We start from the raw sequence: 12,822 nt of genomic DNA on the forward strand, positions 1-12,822 counted from the left end.
TCCTCCGTCCCCCCTCATCCTCTCCTCCTCCTCCCATCCTCTCCTCCTCCTCCCATCCTCTCCTTCTCCTCCTCCTTCTCCCATCCTCCTCCCATCCTCTTCTCCTCCTCCTCCTCCCATCCTCTCCTCCTCCTCCCATCCTCTCCTCCTCCTCCCATCCTCTCCTCCTCCTCCTTCTCCCATCCTCCTCCCATCCTCTTCTCCCCCTCCTCCTCCCATCCTCTTCTCCCCCTCCTCCTCCCATCCTCTTCTCCCCCTCCTCCTCCCATCCTCTCCTCCTCCTCCTCCCATCCTCTCCTCCTCCCCCCATCCTCCTCCTCCCATTCTCTCCACTGGAAACATTAATCACCCAATTCTGTATGTTTCAATTAAATCCCCCATCAACTTTTGAATCTAATACAAATACATATTGCAGCAGCTTTTTAAAAACATCAGTGGTGTTGGAGGAAACATATTAGAAGAAAGAGTGTTGATTCTGCCCTCAGGCAGTTTTTTCCTTGTATGTAAGTGATGCTATCTCAGGTGACAGGGAAAGTGCACTGGAATTTTAGCAGGAACTAGACTCACGCTTTCTCTAACTTAACATTGGGTGAAGCAAAACGATTGTTTTTGACTCTGTTTCAGACTCCACTCACTGGAATTTATTTTTCTGCATTTCCACCTCTCTCACCTTTTTAAGATTAAAACCTTCCTTTTGAATTGCCTGCCCTAATGTCTCCTATAATTTGGTCAATTTTTGTCTGATTACACTCATGCAAGTTGGCTTGGGATGGCTTGAAGGTGCTACATCAGTGCAAATTGTTGTTACAGCACCTAACTGATCCTCCCCCTCAACAACTCAGTCTGTGGAGAAGAAAAGAGTTGACGTTTCGAGTCCTCATGAACCTTCAACAGAACTGTTCTGTTGAAGGGTCATGTGGACTCGAAACGTCAACTCTTTTCTTCTCCACCGATGCTGCCAGACCTGCTGAGTTTTTTCAGGTAATTCTGTTTTTGTTTTGGATTTCCAGCATCCGCAGTAGTTTTTTGTTTTTAACTCATAGTCTGTGTTCATTGACCCTGAGCAGATCTTAAATCACCATGATTTCTTCTCCACCGATGCTGCCAGACCTGCTGAGTTTTTCTAGGTAATTCTGTTTTTGTCTTAAATCACCATGTCTTGTCCATCACCAGTGTCGTTTACCTCCATTGTCAGAACAGTACCACTCAAATCCTTATGCACGCCTGTGTAACTTCCAGTCTTAACCGTTCACTCTTTTTCTAGAATCCAATCTTCCTGTCTCCCAATTAACTCCAGCTAGTCCAAAAGCCCTGCTCATCATCCTTCCACCCACAGCCAGTTCTCTTGTTGGCTCTGTTTCCCAATGCATTACATTTAAGAACTTGTTCCTCATTGCTAAATCACTCTGTGGCCTTAGCCATCTGCTATTTCTGTAATCCTGTCTAGCATTATATATTTCCTGCACACTCCAGTCCTTCCTCCTTCAGTTCATACTCTGGGTATTTTGGTCCTATTTATCAGGAACTCCCTGGCTAAAGTTTTGCATCTTCTTAAAAAAAATCTCAAAACTCATCTAATTCATGAAGTGAATTTAGCCTGTTGACATAGTGTGATTGCTTTTATTATTTTGTGTTATGAGGGTTGGTACAAAATATATTGAAACTGGCTGTAAACTTCATTTTGTTGATATTTTGTGTGTTATAAAAAATTGTTGGATTATTGTTGACCTTGTCTCACTTAGTCTGCTTTCTGGAGGATAGGAAGAATGTATGAGTTTATTGTGTCCAATATACATAAATTCATGCTGCAATGTTATAATCCCTGGGTTACACCATTGTAAATGTGGGGCTGTAGGAGTAAATTCCTGATCATTAGTCCCTTTGGGAAGGGATGGGGCATAATTGTGTATTAATTGGGTGTTAATTGTATTCAGGTGTTGGGCCTGACCTGTAAAGGAGCAGAATAAAAGTGGGGTTGTTGTTGGAGATATATGTTATGCAACGTGTGTTCAATCAATAAAATCTTGTCAGTGTATAAAGACAGGCACCAATGTTCTATCATGTTCTAACAGCAGGTTCTCATAAAGGAGAAACATCTTGACACCGAACCCAGAAGAATATCAAGTGCAGACCTGAAATGTGTAACAGTTGCTTCTTAGAGACCTGAGTTGTTGGTGACAGTCAGGTGACTCCTGCCTCCATTAACCTTCCAGGTTACCTGTGGGAATCATGGCTTAAGTCCCTCTTATTGCTGAAGTGAGGTGATTGGCCTGTGGAAGCCATAGAATGGTGACTGCCTGGATCGTTTCTTTCAGGCAATGGCTCTCTGCTGTGTTCTTGGCCACCTTGCTATTTTTGTTTAAGCCTGGCCTCCCACTTGATCCCTCACTCCTAGCAGAGACTCAAAGAGGTAAATTTTTGGCTTAGTGTTATTCATGTAAAGTGGGTAATAGTCAGCAACTGGTTTTGCATTTCTCCTGATACTTATTTCTATTGACTTATACTGATGATGCAGTGTGGTTTCTAAGAAGCGCTACACTGATGGATGTGCTGTCTTTTGGGTGATATGTTAATTCAAAGCCCTGTCTGCCACCTTGAATGGAAGTAAAATCTCCCATGGCAGTTTGTCATCTGTCCATCTCGGGAGATAATGGACCGTGCCCAGGCTGTGCATAATTTCTGTATTCAACATCATCTGTTGTGGCTGTAGAGGCCGATTTGTGAATGACAGTCCCTTCTGCAGCTGGCACAGATGAATAACGTTGGCCCGAGGCCAACTCTTTTTTTTCTCACTCCTTCCGGTGGGTTCCCTTTTCCAATGTCTGGTCATGTTCTGAAGTTGTGAAAAGCACTATATAAATGCAAGATTTTTTTTCAAATGGGAATGAAAATTGGGAAAGATGTAAAAGAGGCTGTTGATTTGCTATCACCATTGTCCAATTTACATTGTAACACAAAGTCAAGATCTACACTTGCAACCCAAGTAAGTCTATTTCTGGTGCTTTGGCATCTAGTTCCAGTTCAGGAAGGCATTTCTCATCCCTCCCACCCTTGGAGCAGGAAAGTGATGAGTGGGGAAGTAAGCGTGAGTTTGGAGCAGAGGCTTGCATTGTAATGTCTTGAAACAGGCTGCAGGAGATCCACCAGTTGTCAAATGAAATACATTAGATTCTAAGTTCAGTTTGAAATGTTGATGACCATTGAAGTTTTTTTTAAAAAACAAAGGCATGTTTGCACACTAAAAACACAACGTTGAAAATACACAACAGATCAACTAGCACTGAGAAAGAGAAAGGACAGACTGGTTTTACAGCTGGGTACTCATCTTCTGAGCCAAATGATGGCTGCATCCTCAAAGACATGCTCTATGGTGAGCTTGCTATCACCGCGAGACTAACAAGCCATCCGCATCTGTGATACAGCGATGTCTGCAAGTGAGATCTCGACTGTCCGGGAACGGAGTCAATCCATGGGAAGCCTTTGCTGCTGACCAGAGTGCCTGGAGGCAAACAGTCAGGAAGGGCGTGCAAAAAGCAGAGGACAAAAGAAGTGACCAGATAGAAGGAAAGAAAAGTTGACCTCGGGCCAACGTTATTCACCTGTGCCAGCTGCAGAAGGGACTGATGGGATTGAAGGCCGATAAATCCCCGGGGCCTGATAATCTACATTCCAGAGTACTTAAGGAAGTGGCCCTAGAAATAGTGGATGCATTGGTGGCCATCTTCTGAGATTCTATAGACTCTGGAACAGGTCCTACGGATTGGAGGGTAGCTAATGTAACCCCACTATTTAAAAAGGGAGGCAGAGAGAAAACAGGGAATTATAGACCAGCCAGCCTGACGTCAGTAGTGGGGGAAATTCTAGAGTCCATTATAAAAGATTTAATAGCTGAGCACTTGGAAACCAGTGGCAGAATCGGACAGAGTCAGCATGGATTTATGAAAGGGAAATCATGCTTGACAAATCTACTGGAATTTTTCGAGGATGTAACTAATAGAGTTGATGAGGGGGCCAGTGGATGTGGTTTATTTGGACTTTCAGAAGGCTTTCGACAAAGTCCCACATAAGAGATTGGCGTGTAAAATTAAAGCGCATGGGATTGGGGGTAGTGCATTGATATGGATAGAAAACTGGTTGGCAGACGGGAAACAAAGAGTAGGAATAAACGGGTCTTTTTCTGAATGGCAGGCAGTGACTAGTGGGGTACCACAGGGATCGGTGCTGGGACCCCAGTTATTCACAATATATATTAATGATTTAGATGAGGGAATTAAATGTAATATCTCCAAATTTGCAGATGACAAAGCTGGGTGGGAGGGTGACCTGTGAGGAGGATGCAGAGATGCTTCAGTGTGATTTGGACAAGCTGAGTGAGTGGGCAAATGCATGGCAGATGCAGTATAATGTGGATAAATGTGAAGTTATCCATTTTGGGAGCAAAATCAGGATGGCATATTATTATCTGAATGGCTATAAATTGAGAGAGGGGAATGTGCAATGAGACCTGGGTGTCCTTGTACAACAGTCGCTGAAGATAAACATGCAGGTGCAGGAGGTGGTAAAGAAGGTAAATGGTATGTTGGCCTTCATAGCCAGAGGATTTGAGCACAGGAACAGGGATATCTTGCTGCAATTGTACAGGGCTTTGGTGAGACCACACCTGGAATATTGTGTGCAATTTTGGTCTCCTTATCTGAGGAAGGATGTACTTGCTATACAGGGAGTGCAGCGAAGGTTTACCTGACTGATTCCTGGGATGGTGGGACTGACATATGAGGAGAGATTGAGTCGATTAGGATTATATTCGCTGGAGTTCAGAAGAATGAGGGGGGATCTCATAGAAACCTATAAAATTCTAACAGGACTAGACAGGGTAGATGCAGGAAGGATGTTCCTGATGGTGGGGGAGCCCAGAACCAGGGGTCACAGTCTGAGGATATGGGGTAGACCATTTAGGACTGAGATGAGGAGAAATTTCTTCACCCAGAGAGTGGTGAGCCTGTGGAATTCATTACCACAGAAAGTAGTTGAGACCAAAACATTGTATGTTTCCAAGAAGGAGTTAGATATAGCTCTTGGAGCGAAAGGGATCAAAGGGTATGGGCAGAAAGCGGGAGCAGGCTATTGAGTTGGATGATCAGCCATGATCATAATGAATGGTGGAGCAGCCTCAAAGGGCCGAATGGCCTACCCCTGCTCCTAGTTTCTAATACTGTCATTTGCAAATCGGCCTCTACAGCCACAACAGATGATGTTGAATACAGAAGTGATACACACCCTGGGTACGGTCCATTGTCTGCCAAGATGGACGGATGCCATCATCATCATCATCACCCAGAAGTAGCTGGGTTCTCTTTCCAGATGCTGACTGATGTGCTGCTTTTTCTTACGCCTTTGCTGTTTTTTTTCAAATTTAAAGCATTTGCAGTTTTTCCTTTTTTGTTTTGGTGCTTCTACAATGTGTGTGATTTTATTTGATATTTAAAATTGTTTACTGCTTAATCTAAATTTATCAACAGAAAATTCCACCAAACAATAGCAGAAGGGAATAGCCTTGAATTTAACAACTGTGAACATATCTTGATATCTGAAAAAAGAACAAACAAATATCTAGAATATTATTTATTTTTGATGCAAGATTGGGAAGAGTGTACTGTCTGATCTACAGTGTGGAATCAGCACTTTTGGATTAATTGATGTCTATTGACATCTGCTGGTGACAGTGATGAATGGCGTGTTAAATAAGGCAATACTGCAAAACTTCAGGATTTCAGAAAAAGCCCAGAATGAGTTGGCAGGAATCATCATTTGATTATATCTGTTCGTTGTAGTTGATATTTGACAGAGGAGATGAATGGAACCTACAGTAGGAGGCTCCCACTGACTATCTTTCTTTCTTAACAAAAATAAAAATACCTGGAAAAACTCAGCAGGTCTGACAGCATCTGCGGAGAGGAACACAGTTAACATTTCGAGTCCGCATGACTCTTCAACAGAACTAAGGAAAAATAGAGAGGTGAAATATAAGCTGGTTTAAGGGGGGGGTGGGACAAGTAGAGCTGGATAGAAGGCCAGTGATAGGTAGAGGCAAAGAAGGGATTGCCAAAGGTGTCATAGACAAAAGGACAAAGAGGTGTTGACGGTGGTGACATTAGGTAAGATATGTGCTAATGGGTGACATTAAGGGTAGAAAGCAGGACGAGCAACGTATAGATAGCCCTAGTGGGGGTGGGGGGGGGGGGGGGGTGAAGGGATCGAAATAGGCTAAAAGGTAGAGATAAAACAATGGATGGAAATACATTTAAAAATAATGGAAATAGCTAGGAAAAGAAAAATATATATAAATTATTGGAAAAAGGGGGATCGGAAAGGGGGTGGGGATGGAGGGGAGAGTTCATGATCTAAAGTTGTTGAACTCAATATTCAGTCCAGAAGGCTGTAAAGTGCCTAGTCGGAAGATGAGGTGCTGTTCCTGTTTTTGCTTTTATCTTTCTTCCTTGCCTGTGGTCCTGTTTGAATTTTGTGGAGATTGTGTTTGTTTCATTGGTACGTGAATCCTAAATCAGCATAACGCAATTTGAGATGGATGAAAATTAATGGAAACAGGGATTTAGCTGCTGTTATGGAGCTAAGTGACCCACTGAGACAAAATGCTTCTAATCTTAGAAGAATGTTAAGTTTAATTTTTTCAGAAGAGGAGAAAAGTGATTTTAATTGTTCACACCAGCACGCATGAAATAAGAAAATAATGATGGGCATTGAGCAAAAAAACATATGTATCCCTGTACTGGAGCAGAATATTCAATCAGTGCGAGTGCATAGGAATGAATTTCACTAAGTATTTCATCCGTATCTTTGGCAGTGAAACAGTACATCATTTATAAGAAAACAGAGCCTATAACAGTGCGATCTCACAGCTTGACCCATTACACTAACTGCTTGATGTAGATGAAAGCATTCTACTACACACTGAGAAGCATGGTTTAAGACTTCTTGTCATTTGGAGCAGTGTTCAGTGTTAAACCATGATTGTTCTGGTTAAAGATGCCTTGGAGAAGAGCAGGGAATTCTCCCAGTTATTTGGTCAAACTCCTCCCTCAACAAAGTCAATTCAAAAGTCTCGTGGGTGTTGTTTGAAAAATAAGTTTGATTGGTAGCTCCAATGTTGAGTTTAACAGGCAAATATTTAAATTTCATTTGTGCCAGTCAGTTTTTTTTGAAAAGTATATCTCAAACCAGCTGGTGTAACTTGAGTTCATCTGAAGGAATCAGAGAGAGAGAGAAAGACTCTCAATCAATAAGATTAATATTGAGGGAGTTTGTTCTACTGACTGTGCATCTAAATTGCTTCTGTTCACTTACCCACTTTATCCACAAATAAGTTTCGTTGAGCATTTATAGCCTGAGCCATGGCCTTGTGAAAATGTTTATTCTACCACCTCTAGAAGGCCAGCAAGATCATAGGATGTAACCAGGAAGCTGAGTTTTCTGTTTAATCCCAGAGCACACTATAATGTCTTAGCTATTGGGCAGGTAAAACACATGTTGGGTCATGGAAAGTGAAAGCTCGACTGTGGGAACGGTCTGAGGGGAGGAGCCTGAGGGAAAATATTATCAGTAAAAACCCAAAGTGCAGCGTGGTTAAAAATGGTGAGCTGTTGAATTTTGATATCTGTATGATGTCACACTAACTTCAATGAACAAGTAGCAAAGGGTATAATTTGTTGATGAATATATATCAATCATATCTCAACTGTTATCGCTACACCTACTGTTAAAGAAAGGTCTAGAATAACAAATACAAAGACTTGCAGAACCATCACCATTGACTATGATAAAAGCAATCACCATGGACTGTTGCCCACTGAAAGGCAACTGGATAGAATAGTAGTTCAAGAAAGTTTCTTTATTGTTTACTTTCTATAAATTAAAGTCCAAATATGTTCGTTATTTAAACAAACTTGCTGAGCCTGTCAAACATCCCCTCGCTTTATTTATCTGGCATTACATATTCTACAAAAGCAAGGGCCGAGTATCCTATTAAACAGCCGTGGGAAAAGTGGAGGTTGTCATAAATATTGTCATCGCTTTTTAAGAAGAAAATTATCATTGTAAACTCAGGAAAGCTCATTTTATCAGTTGTTATAAGGACTGCAGAAGTTGCTTTATGCCTATTATTTCTGAACAGCTGGCAGTAAAAGAAAATGGGTAATGTTTTAATTCTGTGGACAACATGGTTAGGAATGTGTTGGTACAAAAATGCAACCCTCCTTGCCATACCATGACACCGTTGTGAATTTCCCCCCCTTTCCTCAGGGAGTAATTGTGAATCCCAGGTGCGTATATGAGGTAGACCGAGTGAGCTAAAGCACTCCCGTTGGATGTATGTGCCCCTAAAGAAGGTGAACCCAGAGAGACTTGATATTACATAATGTGGGAAGATGGATGGTATCATCAAATTTGAGAATGATTGAGATTCTCCACTGGGGTAGAGGTAGCTTTCTCCTGCACTTTAGGGCCTTGTGCCCCAGTGCCAGAGTAGGAACTTAGGGTAACATTGGTCCTTAACCAATTCAAAGGCACGAACAGCAGATGTAATGAGAAGCCATGTGGTACACCAACTCTGGCACAGATTGCAATTTAAGAAAGCCTTGATCGGTCTAAATGTAGTTTGGGGGAAAAGCTTGTGATGGTGGTTCAGATCGAAGTGCATGGCATGAGACCCTGTCAGGCTTTGGTGACAGCCAAGAATATGACTAAGAATATAACAAAGGAAGAACTATTAGGAATCAAGTTAATTTATGAACATTTGTGACATATTTTCTATTTTTTCATGTCTTATTTCTACTGCATATTACCTCAAGATCTTCACAAAGTGTTATTTATATTTCATAGACAACATCACAATGGACCGAGTTGCCCTAGCTTGTGTCAGCTTTGGGAAAGGAGAAGCAAGTTGGAGGGACTTAGTATGTGCAATGTGCTCTATTAAAAGATGTTGTAAATAAAACATCCTATCTCCTCAGCCAGCTCTTAACAATTGTACATGGATACATTTGGAAAATATAACTATGATTTTGTGGTATTGTAATACTGATTTGTGGACCCCACTTCTCTTCGGTATAGCAAAATGATTGTGAAAACTAACAATGCAGAAACAAAGTTGATGGGCTTCAGAAGCCACAGTAGAGCATGGTGTCCAAATTCTTGTCTTCGTGGGCTATATAGGTGTATACTAAGAACCCTGAGGGGGACACGTGTGTAATTCTATTGTCTAGTATTTCCAAGGGGGCTGGTGCTCATGAGGAGTGCATTGTGGGAAATCGCACTAAGTGTAATGAGACCTTGCTACCATATAAAGTGGTTGAGGTGAACAGCCTAATTGTATTTAAGGGGAAGCTAGATAAGTACAAGGGAGAAAGGAAAAGTAGGAGATAATGATGGGGTCAGATGATAAGTTGGAGGAGTCTCATGAAGCATAAACACTCGTTAGGCCGAATGGCCTGTTGCTATTTGTGAAGTCATTTTTATAGTCATTCATTAAATTTATTAGATGGCAATTTACAGACTGTACACTTCAATTTCCCACTTTCTGTCGGCACCGCTTCCAGGTGGGAGTACTAGATCATAGAATCGCCCCATGAAATTTAAATCAATGGCCCCAGTAACTTGCTGATGTTTACTTACCTCAAGTGTTCTAATTTAAAATTTATTTGTCAATGCAGCAAAAACACTACAAGCACCCCTTTTAAAACCTCTCGACCCAGAAATATTGGTAACCGGATCAACCATCAATAAAGAAAAACATGACAGTGTTGCCTGGGTGTGGAGGGCCAGAGGTTGGACATTATTTTTTTCTCAATTCTCAACTGGGGTCCGTAAGAAGTTTTCAAGGGGGCTGCCAAATCAGCATCTTTTGAGAATGAAATATTTTTTAAAATCTCATTCTGTGAGCAGGGTCAACAAAAGGAAAGAGTGAGACTGACCACTACCAGTGCCAGTGGTGCCCCATTTATTAGGAAGAATGAGACCTTGAAATCAACTATATATTTTTTTTAAACCCATCTTCAAAAAGAGTTCAATTCAGTTCACCAATGCAAGGTTTGGCTGATGTGGGATAGCTACTGATGTTAGAGGAGAGGACACTCTGCCCCTCTCATCTCCAGATCCATTAGTGACAGTTGGCAGTGGGTTATTTACCTGGCAGGCTGCATGGCACACACTGTCCTGCCAGCATATTCCATCTTTCAATCTGGTAACTGAGCAAGAGGTCAGTAGGGTTTGATGCCCATTTTGTGGGGAAAGTGGGCCAGAAATTAATCAGAGTGTAAGTGCATGATTAGCTAACTCCGCCTTTCCCTCTTTATTTGGCTGACTGCCTCACATCTTTGACAGTTGTTTACAGAGTTGAACATGGCACAGGCAGTTGATGAATTCCCCAGTGGCAGCGAGAAGTTTAGAGATCCTGGCTCTGGATTTCAGGAGTGTCATTCATGTGATGTGCAAGTGGCCATGAAAGTTGATCTTTTATATTGGGAAGTGAGCTTGGAGCTTAGGTGCACCTCCTCCATGGTCATCCATCTGAATTTCTGTTGTGGGATCTTGCTTTGTGCAAATTTGCTGCTGGTTTTTACTGCGTGACAGGAGCCACTTTTGAAAAATAGTTGTCAAGGGGGTCTGTAGAATTTTGATACTCGGGAGATGGGGGGGCGGTTTAGAAGCAGCAAGGTTGAGAGCTTGTTAGAGGATATTGGACAGCAGTTCCTCTGAGATCTGACTGAAAATTTTAAATGGCTCACCACCACCAAACGGAAATTAGCAGCATTGCACTGAATTGTAGTGTGCAACTTAAAATGAGTTTGTGAAATTTAAATCATTTAAGTTTTCACAAATGAATAATAATGAGTGAATGAATGGACAGAGAATTGGGTAGTGTAGATCCAGAATTTCTACTACATGTGCCTGGGAGCACCTGATGGTAGAATCAATCCCAAGTAGTGTGAAAGAAGATTTCCATACAATATTCAATGGTGACAATACATCTATTTAACTCCTTATATACTAGTGGAGAGTCTAGAGAAGCTGGGATTGGTGTCCTTAGACCGGAGAAAGTTAAATTGTGATTTAATAGCGGTGCGAAGAATTATGAGGGGTTTTGATAGAGTAAATAGGGAGAAACTGTTTCCATTGGCAGGGGGATCGGTAACCAAGGCTCTATTTTAATCACCCAGGGGGGCAAGGTCAGGTGTAGGCGCTTTGAAAATAGTGATCCCAGATGACCTGTCAGTGTCCTGACACCTCCGTAAGATGCTCCTGTTTTCAAAGTGATGGGAGTTTGGGGGAAATGCCAGCTACCCACTCACGTCCAATTAATTTCCCATTAAACTCCTTGAGGAACTTGTTAGTAGGCTGGGGAAGGCAGAAAGACGATTTTCAAATTGCAGATTGGCAAAACCGAACAGTGTGGGTGCAATGTAGGGAGCCGATAGGTCATGTTTATGTTAATAGACCATTTACAGCACAGAAGGAGGCCATTTGGCCCATTGTGTCCGCACCAGTCAACAAAGGTCTGGCAACATTAATCCCATTTTCCAGCTCTTGGCCCATAGCCCTGGAGGCTATGGCACACAAGTGAATACCTAAATACTTCTTAAATGTTACGAGAGTTTCTGACTCAACCACCCTTTCAGACTCCCACCCCCCTTTGGGTGAAAACATTTCTCCTCAACTCCCCTCTCAGCCTTCTACCTTTTATCTTAAATCTATGCCCCCTGGCTATTGACCCCTCTACTAATTGAAAAAGTGCCTTCCTTTCCACCTTATCTATGCCCCTCATAATCTTAGATATCTCTATCAGGTCCCCTCTCAACTTTCGCTGCTCCAAGGAAAACAACCCCAGTCTATCCAATTTTTCCTCATAGCTTACACCATCCAGACCAGGCAGCATCCTGGTAAATCCCCTCTGCACCCTCTCCAGTGCAATCACATCCTTCCTATAATGTGGTGACCAGAACTGCACGCAGTCCTTCAGTTGTGGCCTGACCAGCGTTTTATACAGTTCCAGCATGACCTCCCTGCTCTTGTATTCTATGCCTTGGCTAATAAAGGCAAGTATCCCATATGCCTTCTTAACCACCTTATCTACCTGCCCTGCTACCCTCAGGAATCTGTGGATATGCACACCAAGGTCCCTTTGATCTTCAGTATTTTCCAGGGTCCTACCATTTATAGTGTAATCCTTTGCCTTGTTAGCCCTCCCCAAGTGCATTACCTCACACTTTTCCGGGTTGAATTCCATTTGCCACTGCTCTGCCCACCTGACAAGTCCATTGATATCCTCCTGCAGTTTACGGCTATCCTCCTCACTATTTACCACCCTACCAATTTTCGTGTTATCCACGAACTTCTTGATCATTCCCCAACATTTAAGTCCAAATCATTTATGTACTCCACAAACGGCAAGGGCCCCAGCACCAAGCCCTGTGGAACCCCACTGGACACAGATTTCCAGTCACAGAAACATCCCTCTACCATCACTCTCTGCTCCCTGCCTCTCAGCCAATTTTGGATCCAACGTGCCACTTTGCCTTGGATCCCATGGGCTCTTACTTCCTTGACCAGTCTGCCATGAGGGACCTTATCAAAAGGCTTGCTAAAGTCCATGTAGACCATATCAAATGCATTACCCTCATCAACACCTTGGTTACCACCTCAAAGAATTCGATCAAATTTGTCAAACGTAACCTTCCATTAAATCCATGCTGACTATCCCTGATTAATCCGTGTCTCTCCAAGTGCAGATATATTCTGTACCTCAGTGAA

The sequence above is a fragment of the Cetorhinus maximus genome, chromosome 15, assembly GCF_964194155.1.
Source record: "Cetorhinus maximus chromosome 15, sCetMax3.hap1.1, whole genome shotgun sequence".
Lineage (NCBI taxonomy): Eukaryota > Metazoa > Chordata > Chondrichthyes > Lamniformes > Cetorhinidae > Cetorhinus > Cetorhinus maximus.